Source organism: Dendropsophus ebraccatus, chromosome 1 (genome assembly GCF_027789765.1).
Source record: "Dendropsophus ebraccatus isolate aDenEbr1 chromosome 1, aDenEbr1.pat, whole genome shotgun sequence".
NCBI lineage: Eukaryota > Metazoa > Chordata > Amphibia > Anura > Hylidae > Dendropsophus > Dendropsophus ebraccatus.
The window spans coordinates 25728025-25755898 of record NC_091454.1 but is presented as its reverse complement, the minus strand read 5'-3'; the positions used below and the strand labels follow the sequence as shown (position 1 = coordinate 25755898).

The following is a 27874-nucleotide window of genomic DNA, read 5'->3' as shown; positions in this document are numbered from 1 at the left end:
TGGAAGACTTGAGATTTTTAAATAGAAGTAAATTACAAATCTGTATAACTTTCTGAAACCAGTTGATTTGAAAGAAAAAGATTTTTGCTGGTCAACCCCTTTAATGGGATTAGCGTAAACAGCAGAAAACCTTTAATTTTGAGGCACGTATGAGTCCAAAAAGTGTAAGCTGCATCTACCAGACATTTATGGTATATACTGTGTTTATATACCATAATAATGTAGATGGGAATACCTCTTATACAGATATTTCAGCCCCTAAAAATGTATCCCCATCCAACTATAGGGAATAAGTATGTTATATGTGTCAGATAGGGAGGCATCTAACCCCAAAAAGCAGTGTGAACAGCACCCTAGGCCTAAACCCAGGTGGATGTGATGTGGATGGTGTAATGGTGACAATCCCTGCAGCTGTGGCCTAATATGGTGGCAGACCCTGTATAGTGCCCCCTCTATGGAGATATGTCAGGGATAAGCTCAGGTGGAGCTCCCCTCTAACCTCACTATACACCACACACCCCCAGCCTGAGCTCTATCATGTCTCCTATATTCTCTGTCTCCCCTTCTCCCCCCTCCCCCTCTGCCTATTCATGTGTCTTCATACTGACTCGGGCACTCCCCAACGTCCAATGAGCGTCCGCCTTATTAACTCTCTACCGGACTTCACCTCTCGGCGCCCCCGGGAGCTCATTACATTCGCCATTAGGACCCCTTGTACACCCAGAACGCTACGGGACACACCAGGACCTCGTTCGCAGCTGCTTACCTGTGTGCTACAACAAGCGCCGATGTTTAAGGCTTCACTGCTCCTCCATGCCCTCTCCAAGATGGCGGACAGGTTGCCAGGGCGGAGCGACCAATGGGAGCGTGGAATGATAGGCGAAAAGCCAATCAGCGGCGGCCTTTTAGCCACGTGTGTCCTGAGGTAGTGGATGGCGAAGCGGATTGAATATGTTCATTGATGGCTTGGCCGAAGCTGCTCGGCTGTGATAGTGATATGTGGTAAGAAGCCACAGACTGCTAAGGCATGTCGCAACATCAATATAGCAATAGGATATATAATATATCTCCCACATAGGATATACACCGATTATATATGCATTCAGTTATCCTTTGCCTTATAGGTTCTCAACATGACCAATCACAGCTCAGCTTTCATTCAACCAGCGCTTGCGAAGATTTAAAAGCAGAACTGTGATTGGTTACTGTGGAGAAAACCCCCAGACACGTTTGTCCCCTGTTTATACTGCAGTCACGCTATCAGCACTTCACAAAAATGGAGTCACGCTATCAGCACTAGAAATTACAGTGCTCTTATATACCATGTATTACGGTAATAGCCAGGACTAGTTAGTTCCAGGCTTCAGAATGTGCCAGGAAGATCAGAGGGGAACATCTACATGTAAGACTAAAGAATGGCAACTCTTAACCCCTTCAGATCCATTCACCCACTGTTAACCCCTTCACATCCACTACAATCTAATTCATATACTGTTAACCCCTTCAGCTCCGGGAATATTTTATTTTTTTCTAACTATATGTAAAACAATCTTAAAATTTTAAAGTGCTGCGGAATCTGTTGGTGCTATATAAATAAAAGATTATTATTATTATTATTATTATTATTATTATTATTATTATTATTATTTTAATTAACACCTATAAGAACATAAATGTATTTTGCTTCATTCCTGCACGTATAACCGCTTAAGGGTAACTTTACATTACCCGATTCGCAGCGGATTTCACGCTGCCAGTTTGCAGTGAGATTTGCTGTGAATCCTTGTACTGAGAAGGTGAATGGGGTTCTGCTTCTTGTGATGCAATAAATTTCGCCACATAATATTTACCACCTGAAAACCCGGCTCATTGTCATTTATTTCTCTCATTTGTCTTATATAAGAATCATTGTTACTGTAGGAATTTGGAGTAATGTGATAGGAAAGTGTCTATATGGGGCTATATGTCGCATTTTTTGAAGTCCAATAAAATAAAAAAATCAAATTACAGTTTCTGTGATTTTCAGACATTTTTACTGTAGGAATTTGGAGTAATGTGATGGGAAAGTGTCTATTTGGGGCTATATGTCGCACACTTTGAAATCCAATAAAATCACGAAATCAAATTGTTATCCAATCTCGTTACCATATCCTAGAAGAACGCTTACTCTTGTACAGATTCTGTGATTTTCAGACATTTTTACTGTAGGAATTTGGAGTAATGTGATGGTAAAGTGTCTATTTGGGGCTATATGTCGCACACTTTGAAGTCCAATAAAATCCCGAAATCAAATTGTTATCCAATCACACTACCATATCCTAGAAGAACGCTTACTCTTGTACAGATTCTGTGATTTTCAGACATTTTTACTGTAGGAATTTGGAGTAATGTGATGGTAAAGTGTCTATTTGGGGCTATATGTCGCACACTTTGAAGTCCAATAAAATCCCGAAATCAAATTGTTATCCAATCACACTACCATATCCTAGAAGAACGCTTACTCTTGTACAGATTCTGTGATTTTCAGACATTTTTACTGTAGGAATTTGGAGTAATGTGATGGGAAAGTGTCTATTTGGGGCTCTATGTCGCACACTTTGAAATCCAATAAAATCACGAAATCAAATTGTTATCCAATCACACTACCATATCCTAGAAGAACGCTTACTCTCGTACAGGGTCTGTGATTTTCAGACATTTTTACTGTAGGAATTTGGAGTAATGTGATGGGAAAGTGTCTATATGGGGCTATATGTCACACTATTTGAAGCCCAATAAAATCACGAAATCAAATTGTTATCCAATCTCGTTACCATATCCTAGTAGAACGCTTACTCTCGTACAGATTGTGTGATTTTCAGACATTTTTACTGTAGGAATTTGGAGTAATGTGACGGGAAAGTGTCTATTTGGGGCTATATGTCGCACTATTTGAAGCCCAATAAAATCACGAAATCAAATTGTTATCCAATCTCGTTACCATATCCTAGTAGAGCGCTTACTCTCGTACAGATTCTGTGATTTTCAGACATTTTTACTGTAGGAATTTGGAATAATGTGATGGGAAAGTGTCTATATGGGGCTATATGTCGTACACTTTGAAGTCCAATAAAATCACGAAATCAAATTGTTATCCAATCACACTACCATATCCTAGTAGAACGCTTACTCTCGTACAGATTCTGTGATTTTCAGACATTTTTACTGTAGGAATTTGGAATAATGTGATGGGAAAGTGTCTATATGGGGCTATATGTCGCACACTTTGAAGTCCAATAAAATCACGAAATCAAATTGTTATCCAATCTCGTTACCATATCCTAGTAGAACGCTTACTCTCGTACAGATTCTGTGATTTTCAGACATTTTTACTGTAGGAATTTGGAATAATGTGATGGGAAAGTGTCTATTTGGGGCTATATGTTGCACACTTTGAAGTCCAATAAAATCACGAAATCAAATTGTTATCCAATCACACTACCATATCCTAGTAGAACGCTTACTCTCGTACAGATTCTGTGATTTTCAGACATTTTTACTGTAGGAATTTGGAGTAATGTGATGGGAAAGTGTCTATATGGGGCTATATGTCGCATTATTTATATCCCAATAAAATCACAAAATCAAATTGTTATCCAATCACACTACCATATCCTAGTAGAACGCTTACTCTCGTACAGATTCTGTGATTTTCAGACATTTTTACTGTAGGAATTTGGAATAATGTGATGGGAAAATGTCTATATGGGGCTATATGTCGCACTATTGGTAGTCCAATAAAATCACGAAATCAAATTGTTATCCAATCACACTACCATATCCTAGAAGAACGCTTACTCTTGTACAGATTCTGTGATTTTCAGACATTTTTACTGTAGGAATTTGGAGTAATGTGATGGGAAAATGTCTATATGGGGCTATATGTCGCACACTTTGAAGTCCAATAAAATCACGAAATCAAATTGTTATCCAATCACACTACTATATCCTAGTAGAGCGCTTACTCTCGTACAGATTCTGTGATTTTCAGACATTTTTACTGTAGGAATTTGGAATAATGTGATGGGAAAATGTCTATATGGGGCTATATGTCGCACTATTGGTAGTCCAATAAAATCACGAAATCAAATTGTTATCCAATCACACTACCATATCCTAGAAGAACGCTTACTCTTGTACAGATTCTGTGATTTTCAGACATTTTTACTGTAGGAATTTGGAGTAATGTGATGGGAAAATGTCTATATGGGGCTATATGTCGCACACTTTGAAGTCCAATAAAATCACGAAATCAAATTGTTATCCAATCTCGTTACCATATCCTAGTAGAGCGCTTACTCTCGTACAGATTCTGTGATTTTCAGACATTTTTACTGTAGGAATTTGGAATAATGTGATGGGAAAGTGTCTATTTGGAGCTATATGTTGCACACTTTGAAGTCCAATAAAATCACGAAATCAAATTGTTATCCAATCACACTACCATATCCTAGTAGAACGCTTACTCTCGTACAGATTCTGTGATTTTCAGACATTTTTACTGTAGGAATTTGGAGTAATGTGATGGGAAAGTGTCTATATGGGGCTATATGTCGCATTATTTATATCCCAATAAAATCACAAAATCAAATTGTTATCCAATCACACTACCATATCCTAGTAGAACGCTTACTCTCGTACACATTGTGTGATTTTCAGACATTTTTACTGTAGGAATTTGGAATAATGTGATTGGAAAGTGTCTATATGGGGCTATATGTCGCACACTTTGAAGTCCAATAAAATCACGAAATCAAATTGTTATCCAATCACACTACTATATCCTAGTAGAGCGCTTACTCTCGTACAGATTCTGTGATTTTCAGACATTTTTACTGTAGGAATTTGGAATAATGTGATGGGAAAGTGTCTATATGGGGCTATATGTCGCACTATTGGTAGTCCAATAAAATCACGAAATCAAATTGTTATCCAATCACACTACCATATCCTAGAAGAACGCTTACTCTTGTACAGATTCTGTGATTTTCAGACATTTTTACTGTAGGAATTTGGAGTAATGTGATGGGAAAATGTCTATATGGGGCTATATGTCGCACACTTTGAAGTCCAATAAAATCACGAAATCAAATTGTTATCCAATCTCGTTACCATATCCTAGTAGAGCGCTTACTCTCGTACAGATTCTGTGATTTTCAGACATTTTTACTGTAGGAATTTGGAGTAATGTGATGGTGAAATGTCTATTTGGGGCTATATGTCGCACTATTTGTATCCCAATAAAATCACGAAATCAAATTGTTATCCAATCACACTACCATATCCTAGAAGAACGCTTACTCTCGTACAGATTCTGTGATTTTCAGACATTTTTACTGTAGGAATTTGGAGTAATGTGATGGTGAAATGTCTATTTGGGGCTATATGTCGCACTATTTGTATCCCAATAAAATCAAGAAATCAAATTGTTATCCAATCACACTACCATATCCTAGAAGAACGCTTACTCTCGTACAGATTCTGTGATTTTCAGACATTTTTACTGTAGGAATTTGGAGTAATGTGATGGGAAAGTATAGACACTATATATAGACACTTATAGACACTTATAGACATATAGACACTTTACCATCACATTACTCCAAATCCCTACAGTAAAAATGTCTGAAAATCACAGAATCTGTACGAGAGTAAGCGTTCTTCTAGGATATGGTAGTGTGATTGGATAACAATTTGATTTCGTGATTTTATTGGACTTCAAAGTGTGCATCATATAGCCCCAAATAGACACTTTCCCATCACATTACTCCAAATTCCTACAGTAAAAATGTCTGAAAATCACAGAATCTGTACGAGAGTAAGCGTTCTACTAGGATATGGTAGTGTGATTGGATAACAATTTGATTTCGTGATTTTATGGGACTTCAAAGTGTGCGACATATAGCCCCAAATAGACACTTTACAATCGCATTACTCCAAATTCCTACAGTAAAAATGTCTGAAAATCACAGAATCTGTACAAGAGTAAGCGTTCTTCTAGGATATGGTAGTGTGATTGGATAACAATTTGATTTTGTGATTTTATTGGACTTCAAAGTGTGCGACATATAGCCTTAAATAGACACTTTCCCATCACATTACTCCAAATTCCTACAGTAAAAATGTCTGAAAATCACAGAATCTGTACGAGAGTAAGCGTTCTTCTAGGATATGGTAGTGTGATTGGATAACAATTTGATTTCGTGATTTTATTGGGATATAAATAATGCGACATATAGCCCCAAATAGACACTTTCCCATCACATTTCTCCAAATTCCTACAGTAAAAATGTCTGAAAATCACAGAAACTGTACGAGAGTAAGCGTTCTACTAGGATATGGTAGTGTGATTGGATAACAATTTGATTTCGTGATTTTATTGGGATATAAATAATGCGACATATAGCCCCAAATAGACACTTTCCCATCACATTTCTCCAAATTCCTACAGTAAAAATGTCTGAAAATCACAGAAACTGTACGAGAGTAAGCGTTCTTCTAGGATATGGTAGTGTGATTGGATAACAATTTGATTTTGTGATTTTATTGGACTTCAAAGTGTGCGACATATAGCCTTAAATAGACACTTTCCCATCACATTACTCCAAATTCCTACAGTAAAAATGTCTGAAAATCACAGAATCTGTACGAGAGTAAGCGTTCTTCTAGGATATGGTAGTGTGATTGGATAACAATTTGATTTCGTGAGTTTATTGGACTTCAAAGTGTGCGACATATAGCCCCAAATAGACACTTTCCCATCACATTATTCCAAATTCCTACAGTAAAAATGTCTGAAAATCACAGAACCTGTACGAGAGTAAGCGTTCTTCTAGGATATGGTAACGAGATTGGATAACAATTTGATTTCGTGATTTTATTGGACTTCAAAGTGTGCGACATATAGCCCCATATAGACACTTTCCCATCACATTATTCCAAATTCCTACAGTAAAAATGTCTGAAAATCACACAATGTGTACGAGAGTAAGCGCTCTTCTAGGATATGGTAGTGTGATTGGATAACAATTTGATTTCGTTATTTTATTGGGCTTCAAATAGTGTGACATATGGCCCCAAATAGACACTTTCCCATCACATTACTCCAAATTCCTACAGTAAAAATGTCTGAAATCACAGAATCTGTACAAGAGTAAGCGTTCTTCTAGGATATGGTAGTGTGATTGGATAACAATTTGATTTCGTGATTTTATTGGACTTCCAATAGTGCGACATATAGCCCCATATAGACACTTTCCCATCACATTACTCCAAATCCCTACAGTAAAAATGTCTGAAAATCACAGAATCTGTACGAGAGTAAGCTATCTTCTAGGATATGGTAACGAGATTGGATAACAATTTGATTTCGTGATTTTATTGGACTTCAAAGTGTGCGACATATAGCCCCATATAGACATTTTACCATCACATTATTCCAAATTCCTACAGTAAAAATGTCTGAAAATCACAGAATCTGTACGAGAGTAAGCGTTCTACTAGGATATGGTAGTGTGATTGGATAACAATTTGATTTCGTGATTTTATTGGGATATAAATAATGCGACATATAGCCCCAAATAGACACTTTCCCATCACATTTCTCCAAATTCCTACAGTAAAAATGTCTGAAAATCACAGAAACTGTACGAGAGTAAGCGTTCTACTAGGATATGGTAGTGTGATTGGATAACAATTTGATTTTGTGATTTTATTGGACTTCAAAGTGTGCGACATATAGCCTTAAATAGACACTTTCCCATCACATTACTCCAAATTCCTACAGTAAAAATGTCTGAAAATCACAGAATCTGTACGAGAGTAAGCGTTCTTCTAGGATATGGTAGTGTGATTGGATAACAATTTGATTTCGTGAGTTTATTGGACTTCAAAGTGTGCGACATATAGCCCCAAATAGACACTTTCCCATCACATTATTCCAAATTCCTACAGTAAAAATGTCTGAAAATCACAGAACCTGTACGAGAGTAAGCGCTCTTCTAGGATATGGTAACGAGATTGGATAACAATTTGATTTCGTGATTTTATTGGACTTCAAAGTGTGCGACATATAGCCCCATATAGACACTTTCCCATCACATTATTCCAAATTCCTACAGTAAAAATGTCTGAAAATCACACAATGTGTACGAGAGTAAGCGCTCTTCTAGGATATGGTAGTGTGATTGGATAACAATTTGATTTCGTTATTTTATTGGGCTTCAAATAGTGTGACATATGGCCCCAAATAGACACTTTCCCATCACATTACTCCAAATTCCTACAGTAAAAATGTCTGAAAATCACAGAATCTGTACAAGAGTAAGCGTTCTTCTAGGATATGGTAGTGTGATTGGATAACAATTTGATTTCGTGATTTTATTGGACTTCCAATAGTGCGACATATAGCCCCATATAGACACTTTCCCATCACATTACTCCAAATCCCTACAGTAAAAATGTCTGAAAATCACAGAATCTGTACGAGAGTAAGCTATCTTCTAGGATATGGTAACGAGATTGGATAACAATTTGATTTCGTGATTTTATTGGACTTCAAAGTGTGCGACATATAGCCCCATATAGACACTTTACCATCACATTATTCCAAATTCCTACAGTAAAAATGTCTGAAAATCACAGAATCTGTACGAGAGTAAGCGTTCTACTAGGATATGGTAGTGTGATTGGATAACAATTTGATTTCGTGATTTTATTGGGATATAAATAATGCGACATATAGCCCCAAATAGACACTTTCCCATCACATTTCTCCAAATTCCTACAGTAAAAATGTCTGAAAATCACAGAAACTGTACGAGAGTAAGCGTTCTACTAGGATATGGTAGTGTGATTGGATAACAATTTGATTTCGTGATTTTATTGGGATATAAATAATGCGACATATAGCCCCAAATAGACACTTACCCATCACATTTCTCCAAATTCCTACAGTAAAAATGTCTGAAAATCACAGAAACTGTACGAGAGTAAGCGCTCTTCTAGGATATGGTAGTGTGATTGGATAACAATTTGATTTTTATATTGACAGTGCAAGAATTAAAGGACAAGCTTAAAAATAATGAATACTCTCGGCAAGGAGATAAGAACGAAAGAACAATGCTTTTATTACCTTCCATTGCTCCCAGCACGCCACAGCATGGGGGAATCCCACCAAAGGCTTTTTCATTGTTGGCACTGTGTTAAAACGTCATTCGTGTCACCATGCATGACAGCCAATCACTGACAGGGTGTTGGACAGCGCCCTTTCGTCAGTGATTGTCTGCTGTGCGCGATGACGCATTTGAGTCTGCAGTGAAATTTGCTGCGAGTCCTGGTACTGTGAAGTTCAATGGGGTTACATACTTGCAGCAGAATTTTCATTCCGCTGTGAGTATATGACCCGGCCCTTTTAACCCCCGCAGCCGGCCCCCCGAGCATACATCACCTGCTCGGCACTGCGCGTGCATGAGAGGCGTCTGGCTCCTGTTGGTCCCGCTCAGCCAATCACTGCTGCCGTGCACTGACCGGCTGAGTGGGACCGACTGGAGCTTCACATGCAGCCGCAGTGTCAAGCAGGTAATGTATGCTCCGGGTGGCCGGCTGCGGGGGTGTTAAATTTATGAAAATTCCGCTGCAGGTATGTAACCCCATTGAACTTCACAGTACAAGGATTCACAGTGAATTTTGCTGCAAACTCTCAGCGTGAAATCCGCTGTGAATCCGGTACATGTGAAGCGTCCCTAAGGTGGATATAAGTGCACGAATGAAGCAAAACACATTTATTTTCTTATGGATGTAAATAAAAATTTTAGGATTGTTCAACATATAGATAGAAAAAATAAAATAATCCCAGAGCTGAAGGGGTTAATAGTATATGAATTAAACTGTGGTGGATGTGAAGGGGTTAAAATTGGATGAATTAAAGTGTTGTGGATCTAAAGGGGCTAACAGTGGATGAATTAGATTGTAGTAGATGTGAAGGGGTTAACAGTGGGGGAATTAAACAGTTGTGGATCTGAAGGGGTTAACAGTGGGTGAATGGACCTGAAGGGGTTTAGAGTTTACATTCTTTACATGTAGATGTTCCCCTCTGATCTTCCTGGCACATTCTGAAGCCTGGAACTAACTAGTCCTGGCTATTACCGTAATACATGGTATATAAGAGCACTGCAATTCCTAGTGCTGATAGTGTGACTGCAGTTTTGTGAAGTGCTGATAGCGTGACTGCAGTCTGTTTATCATGGTAGTCATGAGAAGCTTTGCTACCAGTATGATGGCCTGGCACCCACGTTATCTGCCAGGACCTAAGAAACCTCCAATCCTGGCAGTTTAACCCCTTACATCCTTACATACATTATATAAGCAATCAGAACTATTCGGTAATGTTACCCGAACGCCACCAGGGAACTGGCAGGGCAGGGAGCCCTGCCAGTGTGTGCCGTGAGCTGTAACAACCATAGAGGCAGACTACCCTTCACTTGGGGGAGCCCGGGCCCCATAGCAGTCGCGTGGTCTGCATCTATGGTAACTTCACCACTGACTTTAATTAGTAAAAAAAAAATACAACCTGGTCAGCATAGGCACATAGTTCCTGGTGGCACTGACCATTTTTTAAACTGCTGCTTGCTTCCCGTGATCTGGGCCAGTTTCTCTAAATGCTAATGAGGAAGCGAGCTCAGTGCCCCCAGTGCACCAAAATGTGTACTGGCCAGGTTGTATAAAAATATTATTTTACTAATGGAAGTGGTACATTCACTTAAAAAAAAAACTTTATTTAAATTAAATATTTTAAAGACTTTGCATATATCTTTTCCTTTTTTTTTCCTTGTTTTAAAATGTATTTATTTATTTTATTTTGATTTATTATTTTTTTTTTTTTCTTCCTCTGAAAGCAGGGGTGGGGAACCTCCAGCCCGCATCTGGCCCCCGAGATCTCCAGATGCGGCCCGCGGCTCTCCTTTACATAGCTTCCTCCTGTGTCTGTCATGCTGTCTGGGCCGGATCCTTCCCCAGCAGAGCGGCGCACCGCACACCGCCTGTAGGAGAAGACGGACACAGACTAGGAGAGAGGAGGACCTGGGCAGCGTGTGAGCGGAAGAAAGGTGAGTGGAATGTTTATATTTTTTATTTGGGACAGGCAGGGACGTCACTGGCAGGGGGGGTTAACTATGACTCAGGGGCATCACTGGGGGTTTAACTAAGACTACGAGGGGCATCATTGGGGGGGTTAACTATGACTACTAGGGGCATCACTGGGGGGAGTTAACTATGACTATCAGGGGCATCACTGGGGGTTTAATCCCTTAAGGACGGGGCCCATTTTCGTTTTTGCGTTTTCGGTTTTTCCTCCTTGTGTTTAAAAGGCCATAGCACTTGCATTTTTCCACCTAGAAACCCATATGAGCACTTATTTTTTGCGTCACTAATTGTACTTTGCAATGGCCGACTGAATTTTTGCATTAAGTACACTACGAAACCAGAAAAAAATTCAAAGTGTGGTGAAATTGAAAAAAAAAACGCATTTCTTTTATTTGGGGGAAATGTGTTTTTACGCCATTCACCCTGGGGTAAAACTGACTTGTTATGCATGTTCCTCAAGTCGTTACGATTACAACGATATATAACATGTATAACTTATATTGTATCTGATGGCCTATAAAAAATTCAAACCATTGTTAACAAATATACGTTCCTTAAAATCGCTCCATTCCCAGGCTTATAACGCTTTTATCCTTTGGTCTATGGGGCTGTGTCAGGTGTCATTTTTTGCGCCATGATATGTTCTTTCTATCGGTACCTTGATGGCGCTAGTACGACTTTTTGATCGCTTTTTATTGCATTTTTTTCTGGATTTGATGCGACCAAAAATGCGCAATTTTGCACTTTGGGATTTTTTTGCGCTGACGCCGTTAACCGTGCGAGATCAGGAATGTGATTAATTAATAGTTTGGGCGATTACGCACGCGGCGATACCAAACATGTTTATTTATTTATTTGTTTACTTTTATTTAAAACCTGGGAAAAGGGGGGTGATTCAGACTTTTATTGGGGGAGGGGGCTTTTTACTATAAACAACACTTTTTTTTTTTTTACACTTATACTAGAAGCCCCCATGGGGGACTTCTAGTATATATACTTTGATCTCTCATTGAGATCTCTGCAGCATAGATATGCTGCAGAGATCCATGAGATAGGCACTCGTTTACTTCCGGCTGCTGCAGCCGGAAGTAAACGAGTGCCGAGCCGGGGACGGCGCCATCTTGGACGAGTCGCCGGCCGACATCAGTAACGGACACCAGGGAACGGTTGCCTCCGGTAATCGGAGGCAGCTGTCAACTTTGACAGCTGCCTCCGATTAGCTAATTAGCGGGCACGGCGATCAGACCGTGCCCGCTAATAGCGGCGGTCCCGGGCTACACGCGGCCCCCGGGACCGCAGCGCTTCAAAGCGGGGCCGCCGCGCGGCCCCGCTTTGAAGTGCTGATGAGGACATATGACGTACCGGTACGTCATATGTCCTTAAGAGGTTAACTATGACTACCAGGGGCATCACTGGGGGGTTAACTATGACTACTAGGGGCATCACTGGGGGGAGGGTTAACTATGACTATCAGGGGCATCACTGGGGGTTTAACTATGACTACCAGGGGCATCATTGGGGGGGTTAACTATGACTACTAGGGGCATCACTGGGGGGAGGGTTAACTATGACTATCAGGGGCATCACTGGGGGTTTAACTATGACTACCAGGGGCATCATTGGGGGGGTTAACTATGACTACTAGGGGCATCACTGGGGGGCGGGTTAACTATGACTACCAGGGGCATCACTGGGGGTTAACTATGACTACCAGGGGCATCACTGGAGAGTTAAAGGGGTACTCCAGTGGGGGGGGGGGGGGGCATTTTTTTCCTGGGACCGGGGAGGAGGTGGCTGAGGAAAACGATGTCCACTCACCTCCCCGGTTCCAGCGGTGGGTCCCGCATCACAGCGCTCCGGTCCCCGGTTGCTTCCTGGTGTCTGACGCGGGCCCGAGGCGATACGGACTTGAAACAGATCCCACCTCCATCACTGACTGGCTGAGCGGACCTGGGACGTCACGTCTCGGGCCGGCGTCAGACACCAGGAATCGCCCGGGGACCCGAGCGCCACGATGCGGGACCCGCCGTTGGAACCGGGGAGGTGAGTGGACGTCGTTTCCCTCAGCCACCTCCTCCCCGGTCCCAGGTAAAAAAGTCCCCCCACACTTCCGGTTCCGGCGCCGCCATGTAAAGACGTGTGGAGAGGGAGCTCCGCATCTTCACCCCACAATCCGGCAGCATCTCCCCCTCCACCGCTCACCTTTGCAGGGGCTGATACCGGAGCCTAGCCCTGGGACACAAGAGCATCTCCCTGGCTTTTAAATTGCACAAGAAGGTCTCCAGAGACGGCCGGTAAGCCATACTCCGTGCCGCGCTGGGAACGAGACGCCATCTTGCCCGCAGCCCTGCCCGGACACCACACGCTGCAGCTGCCGGCGCTGTCCGCACTTACCCTCCTGCAGGGACCGACCGGTAGGCGCTCCTGACCGTTGGACTGTGCGGTGGGGTGACCCGTCGGAGGGACTCACTGGGCCGGACTCGGAGGAGATCAGCGGGTGGGCAGCCGGCGCCCGGAAGTCAGGCCGCACATGGTCGCGGCGCCATCTTGCCGCGCGGCTCAGCAGGACTCTCCCGCCACCAGGCCTCGCATCGTGACGCCCTTATTCCGCAGCGTGGGCATACCGGAGCAACAAGACAGGCGAGCCGCAGTATAGCCTAAAGGATAACACCTCCACTGCTGCTGGACTGGGAGACAACCGCACTCACCGGAAGTCAGGCCGCACACGGTCGCGGCGCCATTTTGCCGCGCGGCTCAGCAGGACTCTCCGGTCACCAGGCCTCGCACCGTGACGCCCTTATCCCGCAGCGTGGGCATACCGGAGCAGCAAGAGAGGTGAGCCGCAACATACCCAAAAGGGGAACATCTCCACTGCTGCTGGACTGGGAGGCAACCGCATTCACCGCATATGTGTAACTGCTGCCATGATACCCTGAGCACAGGACACTGGCCTTCAGACATTCCCATACACTCCTGAAAAAAAAAAAAAAAAAAAAAAAAAAAAAAGAGACTTGGCTGCTTTAATCAGGTGGTGAAGGAGACTGCATAAAGTCTAGTGGAGCTGCTTTATTGTGTACGTGACTTAACCTTGATGGACCAATACCTGGTCAAAATGGGCACTAGAACCAAAGGAAAACTGGCCAAGCTGTCCAAGCAAATAGCCCCACTACAAGATCCTGGGCGAGATGACTCTGCTTCCAATTCTAGCCTTCCTGACCTCTCGGGCTCTACCCATCCCGCAGAACCCCCAGCTGACGACGCTTCTTTGGATTACAAACGTTTGGCGGAGGAGGTAGCCAGACGCCTTGCCCCGGATATACAGGAAACCCTAGCCAACACGGTGGCACGCTCTTTCCAGCAACTACAGCACACAGTAGCCCAGCAGGGAGAGCGCATAGATGATCTGGATCAGAGACTTCTCTCTTTGGAGAACGACTTAGACTCCTCCTTTGCCGGGCTCCAGGAGCTACAACATGAAAACAAAAGGCTATGGGACAAAGTGGAGGACTTAGAGAACAGATCACGCAGAAATAACTTGCGTATTGTGGGAGTCCCGGAGACTGTGCCCCAAAAAGACCTGCGTGATTTATGTGAAACAGAAATCCCGGAACTGCTGGGTATCTCAAGGGTGTGTAAAGTTGAAAGAGCTCATAGGCTAGGTCCTGACCTACGCCCTGCTGGTGAAGCCTCTCCCGCCCGCGGAAATGCTACTTTTCGCCCGCGACAGGTGATAGTGCGATACCTGGACTATACCGACAAAGCTGCCATCTTACGTGCCTTTAAACAGCAGAACCAGCCAATCCAGCTCAAAGGTCATAAGCTGTTACTCTTTGCAGACTACTCAGCGGAGGTTTCCAGGAAGCGAAAAGCATTTTCCCCGTTATGCTCTATGTTACATGAAAAGCAGCTGAAATTTGCCCTGGTATACCCGGCGACGTTAAAAGTCTTCAACTCTGATGGTATCACCATGGCCTTCCAAGACCCTCAGGTGGCTGCGACAACTTTAGGCTTTGGCCCTCCCTCCTTAGATCAGGCACCAGCGACATCCCCGACTCGTGCAGGCCAGCGTCGCAAAGGACCGCCTGAGGAGCAACGTGGCCTGCCCTTCCAAACAGACCCTTCCAGGGGGGCTGCCCCTAAGGAGCAACGAAGAAGAGAGCCAAGGAGGGTGGGATCACCGTCTGAACTATCCGCCGATGCGGGAGAGTGAATATTCCTATTGCCACACTGTGTTCTACAGGTGTAGCAGGGGGAGGATCCTGTTTAATCTAGGGTTACATGGTCTTATGTCTCGATATCATGCTGTCATAACCTTTTATTTCTTTTCAGTGACCGATTTCATTGGGGTGAAGTATGTTTTTCTTCCTTTAAATTTTATGTTTGTACGTGCCCACGTCTGGTAGAGCAGATGTGGCATTTTGTGTTTATATGGAGCTACCTCCATGGGTTAGCTGTGAGCCGTGGGCTCACCATGGTGGAAAAAAGGAAGTCACTTACAGATTGTTCGAGTTTCTTAGTTGGTTGGTTAAAGTTGGGAGGGGGGTGGGAGGGGAGGGTGGGTTTCCACAGATGCAAGCTGTCGCTTAACTTAGAAATGTATTCTTGTTTTATTACTGACATATGCGAGTCACAACATGGAATGTTAAGGGGTTGAAATCCCCACAAAAACGCTTAATGATTTTGAGACACCTGAAACGCCTGAAAACTGACATTGCTCTATTGCAGGAGACTCATCTCGAGGAGGCAGACTTCATCCGCATGCAGCGTCTATGGGTAGGCAAGGTGGTGGGCTCCCCAGCAATTAGAGGTAAAGCTGGTACACTCATATTAATCCACAGGCGCCTGGTCGCACAAATAACTAGTGCCTCCCATGATGGCGAGGGTAGGTGGGCACACGTAACCCTGCAGAGCCACCCCTCTCCACTTAGCATCTACAGCATCTATGCCCCAAATAGTGGGCAAGCAGAGTTCCTAGACTCAGTGAGGGATAATATCTTGTTGGATACCACCCCAATGAAAATAGTCGGAGGAGACTTTAATGTGGTAGGGAACCCTGTGGAGGACAGGAGATCCATATCGGGATCTCCTTCTACCACAGGGGGGAGACCCTCGCCCCTTCCCACTTTTCTGGCGGCTTTGGACCTTTCCGACTTGTGGAGGGAACGAAACCCAGAAGGTAGAGAGTACACCCATTTTTCCTGGGCTCATCAGTCCTGGTCGCGTATTGACTTTATGTTGGTGTCTCGGCCTCTGTTGTCTCGTGTACCTTCTATTACCATCGGCGACTTGGTCATATCGGACCACTCGCCGGTGGTGATGGAGGTGATGGAAGGGCAGCCAAAGGGTTCAGACTTTCTTTGGCGTTTTCCGGCACAGCTGGCATTGGATGAAACCTTCCAGGAACTTGTGAGAGGCTGGTGGCTTGAATACAAGACCAACAACCAAACGCACATAGACAGTGCGCAGCTGTTCTGGAGTACGGCAAAGGTGGTCCTGAGAGGACAAATCATGTCCTACCTAGCAAAAAAGAAAAGGGACATTAACTCTCAATTGGAGAAGAGGGGTCAGATTCTGAGAAGGACCTATACTACCTTTCAAACAACGCCCTCCGAAATTCATAGGCAGGAATGGCGACAGGCCAAGACTGAATATGACTTTTGGGTAGAAAGCCGAGAGAAACTCTTCATGTCTAGACAAGACGCGAGATTGTTTCGATTCGGAAATAAATCTGGCAAACTATTAGCCAATTTGGCTAAGGGGACCAATCCTATCTCTAACATAACCCATCTGCGTGATTCCAAGGGGTATCTGGCGTCACATCCCGCCCAGATAAATAGCATATTGCGTGACTTTTATAATCAGTTGTACTCTAAAAGGGATGATGAGAAGCCAGTTGCTTCGTTCCCTTGGCATTTGATTAAACTTCCCCGCCTGTCCTCTGAGGATAGGACCATGCTTAACTCTCCCTTCACGGAACAAGAATTAGCGGCGGCCATTAAAAAATTGCCAAATGGGAAAGCACCGGGTCCCGATGGCTACTCTGGGGAATTCTTTAAGCTTCTCCGAGAGCAAATTACTCCTCATCTTACAATTTTATTTAACAAATATCTAACGGGGGAAGGGGTAATCCCATCTGAGGTCAACACAGCTCATATTAAGGTGTTGCCCAAACAGGGAAAGGATCCAACCTCGCCGGCGGCATACCGCCCGATCTCCCTAATCAATGTAGATCTGAAATTAGTATCTAAATTACTGGCGGATCGGTTGTCCTCCTTCCTGCCCAAACTGATAACCCCCCTTCAGGTTGGTTTTATACAAGGGAGGTCGGCGGTGGCCAACCTGCGCAAGGTTGTGACGGTGCTGGATGCTGTGAGGCGGGACCCTGGCTCCCATCCGTCCCCAGCCCTCCTTTCGCTGGATACCGAGAAAGCTTTTGACAGTGTGGGCTGGGGATGGCTGGGTGCGGTCCTGGATAAGATGGAATTTGCAGGATCTTTTCGGTCTTTCCTTGCAGGACTCTATGCTGAACCCAAAGCAAGGATTCATTCTGCAGGGTTCTTATCGGCTCCCTTCACTCTCCGGAGAGGCACCCGACAGGGGTGCCCTTTGTCGCCCCTGCTGTTTAATATTGCGTTGGAGCCTTTCCTGAGATGGCTGGTGACTAGTAAGGTGAGAGGCATACAAGTGGGCCAAGGGGAAGTAAAAGTAACGGCATTTGCTGATGACATCATGTTATTTTTGTCCTCACCAAAGCAAGACCTACCGACCATTTATCAGATGTTGGAGACGTTTGGTAATATATCGGGGTTTAAAATAAACCTGTCTAAAAGTGAACTCTTAGACCTGTCTAGCTCGCACTCGCTTCGCTCCCAGTTGCCTGATAACACCCCGATTAAAGTCACTTCTAAACCAATCAAATACTTAGGGATCTTCATAGGCCGTACCCCTGAGTCGCTCTATCACCTTAACTATCCCCCGCTGTTTACAAAAATCCTCACGGAACTTAAAACGTGGGAAAGACTTCCGCTCTCCTTTCTTGGCAAATGCCATTTAATTAGAATGTTTAGTTTTTCTAAGCTTCTATACCACCTTCAGACCATCCCCTTATTGCTGCGACATCAAGATGTCGTGCGGATCCAGTCTGCCTTCACGAGATACATTTGGTCAGGTAAGCGGCCCCGGATTGCACTGGCTAAGCTACAGCTCTCTAGACTTAGAGGGGGGATAAATTTTCCAGACCTGCGGAAGTACAATCTTGCCTGCCTGTTACGACATTGCATAGACTGGATACAGAACACTAACTTCTATTCTAATGTGGCCTTAGAGGCGGAACTCTTTGCTCCTAAAAGATACCATAGCGACTTGGAAGATAATACGAAGGCTGTATGGCCTGCCACAATTACTGTCTCGGCACCTTGTGCTGTGGCAACATCCAGAATTCCCCCAAGGCAGATTAAACCCAATGTTTGGACTCTGGAGGAGGGCGGGTATTGTCTCCCTACAACAGTTGTTCCACCACCAAGACAACAGATTTCTCACTTTCCCTGAGCTATGTGTCCGCTATTCGTTGCCTCCATCTCACTTTCTGGCATATGGTCAAGTCATGGGGTTCTTAACCTCAAGGCTTCGGGATGTATCCTCACTGACCAAACTTACTGAGATGGATGCAATGGTTACCGAACCCCCCACTAATCCATCCCTATCATATCTTTATTTTAAACTGGGATCCCGTTCAAATGATACCACGAGTAATAAAATGTTCTCTAAATGGTCATCCATCATAGGAGACGAGGACCTACCCAAAAAAATATTGGAGGGGTGGGCGGTGGTGCGTAGGGCGGTCCCCAGTGAACGTTGGCGCGAAACACAATTTAAGCTCATGCATAGAGCCATATATGGGTTTAATATTCCTCCTCATCCATTGGCGCCTGATAGATTATTGGCATGTCCGAAATGCCAACAGCTCTCTACTGATCTTACCCATGGCATTTGGTCCTGTCAATATACCCAAAAATTTTGGGCTCAGGTCCTGACATTCATTCAAACCAGATGGCACACGCACATACCTTTGTCCCCGCAACTACTCTTGTTTCACTCCGCCCCTGAGTCTATTCGGGTGTCGCTAACACTACACGCTTTCATATTGGTCGCTAAGAGGTGCTTACTACAAAATTGGTTGCAACCCACCCTCCCCACTATGCGGGAGGTGATGACCCAGATGAAGCACTTCCTTTTCCTTGACAGGATAGAATGTGAGAGAGTGCGAGAGGCGACCGCCAAAGGGTTTTTCAAAAAATGGAAGACCTTTATTGTGCGGTTTCTTTCTGATCAGGAAATCAAGGAAGTAATGCAGCCCTTTGTTGGCACAAAATGGTACCTCACGTCTGAGCTAGCGGGGTCGTTGGGTCGCTTGAAGGTAACAGGCAATCGGGTGTAATTGCTCTAGCATTAAACACCCAGGTGACTGATTTCTCTTGCTGCATCTGTGGAAAGGGAGGGGGGAGGGGGGAGTTATAAGGTTATGTTATTTTATATTATGTCTCCAATGTCTGACAATGTACATACCTATGGTTTTGGGCACATGATGTAAATGTGCCTAAACACTGTCATATACTTCTTATTATGGAAAAATAAAAAAAATTTTATTAAAAAAAAAAGTCCCCCCTTCCCCCCCCCCGCTGGAGTACCCCTTTAACTAGACTACAAGGGGCATCACTTTGCCTTGCCCCGGGTGAAAAAGAAAAACCATGTTAAAATTGGAACCTACCCCGCACAGCATAACATTGAGTGCGGCCCTCAAATGAATTTATTAATGCCTGATTGGCTAAACAGGGAAAAGGTTCCCCACCCCTGGGGAGGGAGACTTGAGACTTTTTTTTTTTAGATAAAAGTCGAAGGTAGACTAAGGCTCCATGCAAACGGAGCAAAAGTGGCAGAATTCTCCGCCGCGTAATGCCGCCAGCCTCCCTGTCATAATAACAGTCTATGGGAGGCTCGCGTGCCTCCTCTTTCCGTGCAGAAGAAAGAACAGTGTTGGAGCCAGGAGCCGGAGAATTCTTTGAAATTTACTTATGAATAGAATAAAAAAAGAGATTGCTTTTCTTGATATTCAGCTGTCTACAGTGAGTAATGCAACTGAAACCTATAACTATAGCTGACAGCAGGCAACACTGTCCTTAGAGCAGATTCCTGCCATCCGCAGCATACTATTCGTAGTTTACAACGTTCAAAAAGAGTGATTGTCAGCTCACCTCATGCTCATTTGAGCAGTTACAGTTCATTCACGAGAGTGCACGGGTCCAGCCATAGCCAGTCATTGATTCTCCAAGGAACAGGATAGGATGGGACCATCACATCTTTATCCTATTAGTAGTTTACCAGGTGAATTTATATGTACACAGATAAATTGTTCTTCCCAACAGGGATACGAAGAGAAAATAATACAGCTTAAGGCTATGTTCACACTACGTAAGAGACCGGCCGTTCCGTGACCCCGGCCGTGGAGCTCTGATGTGGGCGCATCAGCGCGCGCCCGCATCAGAGCTTACCATAGCACACAGTAAAGCGAGCAGCCGGAGCCGCTCGCTTTACTGTGTGAACTGACAGGTCTTTCTGTGGCCGAAATTCACTGAATTCTGGCCGCAGAAATCAAAAAGATCATCCAGTCGGGCGGTAACTTTTCCACTAGATGTCCTCCTATATTAGGCAGTTTGCTCTCTCCCTCCCATGTCAATACTAGACATATAATTTCAACATGGTTAAAGGATAAATCTGGCATTTTCTAAAACCTGGCATCCTGAAAGGGTAGGGGGGAAATTGATCACAATTATGAACTTACCTATCGTCCGTGGCGAGCAGCGGCTGCTTGGCCCCGTCGGAAGGCATTTGCCCCCCAGGGTTGTGTGGACGTCACACCCCGACAGAAAAGGCCTGCCCTGGCTGCTGATCTTGCCGATCAGCCAGTCAGTAACTGGAATGGCGTCCCGCCCCAGTCACTAACTGGCTGAGTGGCCAGTCCATCAGCCGGTTTGTGACGTGGAGATCCTGGAGCCTGGTGGGGAAGCATTACCTTACATGCTCATCAGACTGGGTCATATACATACTTTGGTGTCCTTGTGGCCTAATTTATGTGGGGGAGACATCCTGGGATCTAAAAACGAGATTGAACCAACATCGTTACACCGTCAGAAAAAAGAGAATGGATCTCCCCGTATCCAAGCATTTCACTGAGAAAGGGCACACTGAATGGGACATAAGGTATATGGTTGTAGTTGAGATGCCATACAGAGGTGGAGACAGACAGCTACTTCTGAAACGCAGGGAACTGGAATGGATTTTCAAAACCAATGCTCTTGGGACACATGGTTTAAATTTAGAATATAAAACAACCAAACATATGTCAAGATAAACTTTCCTCCCCTGTTTTTGAACAGTGATCCGTGTGAATAGTAAGCAATCACACTTTGTTTATATTAGTATCAAGTTTTATTTTGTAACATTATTAACACATATTCTGTATTCTTATAGATTCCATTGGAACACAGATGGAACTTTGCCTGGACCGCATGACATGAGCTGCAGGGTGCCACTTACCTGTCTCCTGGATAGCTACAGTCCAGACATAGCGGTATTGATGATTGCGTTTTTCTCTTTTAGAAGCGGCCTGTCAGGCCCTTGTTGCTGACCAGCATGCTCCGGTGGGATGGGTTCCATTCCGCTGTAGAGCAGTTGCGAGGCGACTTAATCCTGTAAATCATGCTATCTGCTATGGTAGCTAATTACTGTGGACGCTAACCATATACCTGTCTGGATGGAAGGGGTTAACCTCTGACGTTAGCTGACCCTTGGAGACCGGGACGCTCTTTTGGTAACCATGAAAGCTCTAGCGGCCAGTGCAGTTCCGAAGTGGCTCCTATACAATCATGCAACATATTATCTTTCTTTTCAGGCGATTTTTATGGACTATATGCCATATTGGAAATGGACTTTTCTTTGTGAAATATTTGGACAATACAAGAAGTTTATAAGGATTTTTGTTAATGATTTTTTTCACTTGCATTTCAATAGATGTATATGGTACACTTTAATACACAAGCATATGCACAATGTAGTTATTTTTGGATTGAATATTATATATAGATGCATAATGTAGTCACTTTTGAACTTGTTTTTTTCTGCATACAATTCCACTCTTTCACTCTGGACACCTGAATGCATTTTTTTCACTGTGATTGACAGTGGATTGCACCAATAGGGTGCTTCCCACCTGTATTTAAATGTGTGATGTGCTCACTTATACTGGCTTGAAAATGGTGGCGTGAGGCCACAGAAACGTTGCCTATTGCTGTGCTGTTACTACTTTTTGGACACTGGAATAAACACTGCATTTTGCAATTTATCTTGGAGTGCCATTGAATCTACTTTGAATATATAAGTAAGTCCGTGGTTAAGACTACAAGAGGCACCCGTTTACATTACCATCAGTGCTGCTGAAATTACTTGCATATAGATAGATAGGAGATAGATAGATAGATAGATAGATAGATAGATAGATAGATAGATAGATAGATAGATAGATAGATAGGAGATAGATAGATAGGAGATAGATAGATAGATAATAGATAGGAGATAGATAGATTGATAGGAGATAGATAGATAGATAGATAGATAGATAGATAGATAGATAGATAGATAGATAGATAGATAGATAGATACATGATAGATAGATAGATAGATAGGAGATAGATACATGATAGATAGATAGATAGATAGATAGATAGATAGATAGATAGATAGATAGATAGATAGATAGATAGGAGATAGATAATAGATAGATAGATAGATACATGATAGATAGATAGATAGATAGATAGATAGATAGATAGATAGATAGATAGAGAGTACCAGGGACTCCCTGTGGCCGCACCACAACTATATGTCCTGGGGCTGGGGGAAGATTTGGTCTCTGAGACATTAGCAGTTCCCAGCATCCACCTCATTATACAGGGGAAGAGGCGCTGCGGGCACAGGGCACCTAGGACATGGCACAATCCTGAGAGGATTTGTTTTTATTTACAGAAATAAAGACCCAGCATTTCCGAGGTGACATAAGAGCTTTTATTACTCCGTGTAATGCAGCGCTGCCAGCTTAATATCTATGGAGGGGAGGGGGAGGGGCGCTCCACATCAGACCACCCATTTATCAATCCCACGGCTGGACTGTAACTATAAAGCAGCCCTGGCATTCTATACTCAGCAGCCACATGCCAGGGCCGGACTGCCCATGCCAGATGGACCGTTCCCCACTATGGCCGCGGTCCTCTGCCCACCAGGTCTTCCTCTGCACAGCAGGCTCCCTCTACTGGCTGCACAAGGGTGTTACATATCCAGTACTCTGCAGGGAACAGCCACACCCCCTAATAATTGCCCCGCCCATGCTAGTTTACATAATGTATTCACTGCACCTCCTGGTCGGCTGGCTGGGGTTGGCGCACAAGCCCCGAACTGTGAATAGTCTCTTCTCCTCTCTACTGGGAGTCCTTTCCCTCTCTATTACACAGCTCACATATGCTCATATAGCAAGTGGGAGGACACCAGGACCCAGAAGATACCTGAGAATACTGGCGGACAGCTGAGCCTAGAAAGACAGGGAGGCGTCCTGTGTGGGCAGTACAGCAGCAGCTCCTCCCCTGCATGATGAGCCTGTGTGACAGGAAAAGGCGGGAATCCTGTCACGGCAGCCAGTCAGCTCCGGCCTGAGAGCTCCTCAAGGACGGGGAGTGTATAAAGATGGAGAAAAGGAGGGATAAGGTGGTCCTGTATGCCTGTGCTCTCTACTCCCTCCTTGTTCTTCCACCATGTCTGCCCCTCTCTACTCTCCATATGTGTCTTGTTGTCCTCCATACATCTTTCTCCTGTATGTGACCTGCTGTACCCCAAACTTATCCTTCCCCTCATGTGCCCGGATTTGCCCCTCTCTGCCCCCATATGTGACCTGCCCTACACCCATATGTGCCCCCTCCATGTGTCATTCTCCCATATGTCACCTGTCCTGTATGTGTTCAGTGTTGTTAAATGTGAAAAAAATATACAATATAAAAAAAAAATCCATGTAATTTGGACATGGTTCCTGGGGTATATGTCTGCAACATGTCAGTACAACACTGAGGTACAGTGTGTGGTGCTATTACATTGGGAGGGCACAGTGTGTGGTGCTATTACATTAGGAGGGCACAGTGTGTGGTAATATTACATTGGGAGGGCACAGTGTGTGGTAATATTACATTGGGAGGGCACAGTGTGTGGTACTATTACATTAGGGGGTCTATAGCTGTGTGTAGTGTGGGGCTCTATAGCTGTGTGTAGTGTGGGGCTCTATAGCTGTGTGTAGTGTGGGGCTCTATAGCTGTGTGTAGTGTGGGGCTCTATAGCTGTGTGTAGTGTGAGGGGCTATAGCTGTGTGTAGTGTGGGGGCTATAGCTGTGTGTAGTGTGGGGCTATAACTGTGTGTAGTGTGGGGCTCTATAGCTGTGTGTAGTGTGGTTCTATAGCTGTGTGTAGTGTGGGAGCCTATAGCTGTGTGTAGTGTGGGGCTCTATAGCTGTGTGTAGTGTGGGGCTCTATAGCTGTGTGTAGTGTGGGGCTCTATAGCTGTGTGTAGTGGGGGGGTCTATAGCTGTGTGTAGTGTGGGGCTCTATAGCTGTGTGTAGTGTGGGGCTATATAGCTGTGTGTAGTGTGAAGGGCTATAGCTGTGTGTAGTGTGAGGGGCTATAGCTGTGTGTAGTGTGAGGGGCTATAGCTGTGTGCAGTGTGGGGGTCTGTAGCTGTGTGTAGTGTGGGGGTCTATAGCTGTGTGTAGTGTGGGAGCCTATAGCTGTGTGTAGTGGGGGGGGGCTATAGCTGTATGTAGTGTGGGGGTCTATAGCTGTATGTAGTGTGGGGGTCTATAGCTGTATGTAGTGTGGGGCTCTATAGCTGTGTGTAGTGTGGGGGTCTATAGCTGTGTGTAGTGTGAGGCTATAGCTGTGTGTAGTGTGGGGGTCTATAGCTGTGTGTAGTGTGAGGCTATAGCTGTGTGCAGTGTGAGGGGCTATAGCTGTGTGTAGTGTGTGGGGCTATAGCTGTGTGTAGTGTGTGGCTCTATAGCTGTGTGTAGTGTGGGGGCTCTGTAGCTGTGTGTAGTGTGGGGGCTCTGTAGCTGTGTGTAGTGTGGGGCTCTATAGCTGTGTGTAGTGTGAGGCTATAGCTGTGTGCAGTGTGGGGGTCTATAGCTGTGTGTAGTGTGAGGCTATTGCTGTGTGCATTGTGGGGCTATCTATAGGAGGAAGGGGAGAGGGGGCATTCTATAGGAGGGAGAGGGGGCCATTTATAGGGGGGGGGAGAGGGGGCATCTTTAAGGGGTGGAGGAGAGGGGGCCATCTATAAGGAGGAGGGAAGAGAGGGGGCCATCTATAAGGAGGGGGGGAAGAGAGGGGGCCATCTATAAGGAGGGGGGAAGCGAGGGGGCCATCTATAGAAGGGAGGGGGAGAAAGGGCCATCTATAGGGAGGGGGAGAGAGGGCCATCTATAGAGGGTGGGAGAGAGGGGGCCATCTATAGGAGGGGGGAAAGGGGCTATCTATAAGGGGGGCCATCTATAAGGAGGGGGCAACATAGGGGGAGAGGGGGGCCATCTATAAGGCCCCGTTCCCACTGAGCAAAGCTAGCGGAATTCTGCGACGGAATTGTCCACCGCGGAATGCCGTTAGCCTCCCGCTCATAATGGGAGTCTATGGGAGGCGCGCGCTCCTGCCCTGTCCGTGCTGAAGAATAAACATGTTCATTCTTCAGCGCGTACAGAGCAGCCGCGCGCGCCTCCCATAGACTCCCATTATGAGCGGGAGGCTAACGGCATTCCGCGGCGGACAATTCCGTCGCGGAATTCCGCTAGCTTTGCTCAGTGGGAACGGGGCCTAAGGGGGGCAACATGGGGGGGCATCTATAAGAGGGGATACACAGAGGGGGCATCTATAAGGAGGCTACATAGTGGCGGGCATATACTATAAGGGGGGGGGGGGTCACATTTAGTCAGCCTACCTACTAAATGAGGACACAAAAGGGCCAATACAGATGTGCAGTGTGTGAGATGAAAATGGTGAGGAGTGAGGAGCCTAATATGTTTGTCTGGCAGATTCTGTGGATTTGTGGCTCGGAGAAGTTCTAATGGCCCAGGGCAGATGGAAAAGAAGATGAAAAAGGAAGAACTCCGATCAGAGAAGTCGTTTCCTGTGAGTCACCTGATATAACTGCACTGTAATGTATATGGTGTACAGAGCCTGTGTAGGGCTGGGTCAGCCTCTATATGACTGGATGAGGTCATAGTGATCTGTGTACAACGGATGTTATTCAGTAGCAGCGGTGGTGTTAGTCAGTATGTGGTGGTATTAGTCAGTAGCAGCGGTGGTGTTAGTATGTGGTGGTATTGGTCAGTATGTGGTGGTGTTAGTCAGCAGCGGTGGTGTTAGTATGTGGTGCAGGCCCGTATTGGTAGTCTGGCAAACCGGGCAAATGCCTGCTGGGCTGCCAGGACTTCTAATCCGGGGGCACCAGTCCTGGCCACCATGTGCACCAGCCCTCAGCAGTGGCTGCAAGAATAGCGCAGCCTGCCGCGCTCTGACTGACAGAGCCAGGGAGCCATTGGCCCCCGGCCCTTCCAGACAGTCTTGTGGCATGTTCCCCTGGGCCGGTCTTCGAAGCTGAAAGTTGTCAGGACCTAAGAGGAGAGCAAGGAGAGGTGCCGCTGCCGCGATGCAGCAGGAAGAAGCAGCTGTAGACCGAAGATCCGGGAGGAAGAAGCTGGTGGGAGGTGAGAATTTTCCTTTTTTTTTTTTTTTTCACATGTGGCCATGGTGGGGCTGGCTGGCTGGCCTAGGCTCTACAGGGGGGCTATTTTATATGGGGGGGATGCAGGGGGGAGCTATTCTATACTGGGGGGATGCAGGGGGGACTATTCTATATGGGGAGATGCAGGGGGGGGGGTTATTTAAGGGGGGATGCAGGGGGGCTATTCTATATGGGGGAATGCGGGGGGGGGTTATTTAAGGGGGGATGCAGGGGGGCTATTTTATATGGGGGGATGCACAGGTGGGCTAATTTATATGGGGAGCTGCAGGCGGGCTATTCTATATGGGGGATGCACAGGGTGGATGCAGTGTGGGCTAGTCTATATGGGGGGATGCACAGGGGGGCTAATTTATATAGGGAGATGCAGGGGGGCTATTCTATATGGGGGATGCACAGGGTGGATGCAGTGTGGGCTAGTCTATATGGGGGGATGCACAGGGGGGCTAATTTATATAGGGAGATGCAGGGGGGCTATTCTATATGGGGGATGCACAGGGTGGATGCAGTGTGGGCTAGTCTATATGGGGGGATGCACAGGGGGGCTAATTTATATAGGGAGATGCAGGGGGGCTATTCTATATGGGGGATGCACAGGGTGGATGCAGGGTGGGCTAGTCTATATGGGGATGCACAGGGGGGCTATTCTATAAGGGGGATGAACAGGGGGGCTATTCTATATGGGGGGATGCACAGGGGGCTATTCTATATGGGGGGATGCACGGGGGGCTATTCTATATTGGGGGGATGCACAAGGGGGCTATTCTATATGGAGGATGTGAGGAGGGGCTATTCTATATGGGGGGATGGGA

General features: G+C 45.2%; 1 protein-coding gene and 1 long non-coding RNA gene across 2 annotated transcripts in view; one reads left to right on the top strand and one right to left on the bottom strand.

Annotated features, from left to right (window-relative positions):
* The window catches only part of HMGXB3 (HMG-box containing 3), a 34118-nt gene extending 33122 nt beyond the window's left edge, over positions 1–996 (bottom strand). The window contains exon 1 of the mRNA XM_069969127.1: positions 767–996. The gene's annotated coding sequence lies outside the window, so the exon portion shown is untranslated. The remainder of the gene's footprint in view (positions 1–766) is intronic.
* On the top strand, positions 728–22573 carry LOC138790677 (uncharacterized). The gene is made up of 3 exons (XR_011363102.1): positions 728–1002; positions 10935–11144; positions 21709–22573. It is a non-coding gene; the product is annotated as an uncharacterized lncRNA (long non-coding RNA).
* The last annotated feature ends 5301 nt before the right edge of the window (positions 22574–27874 follow it).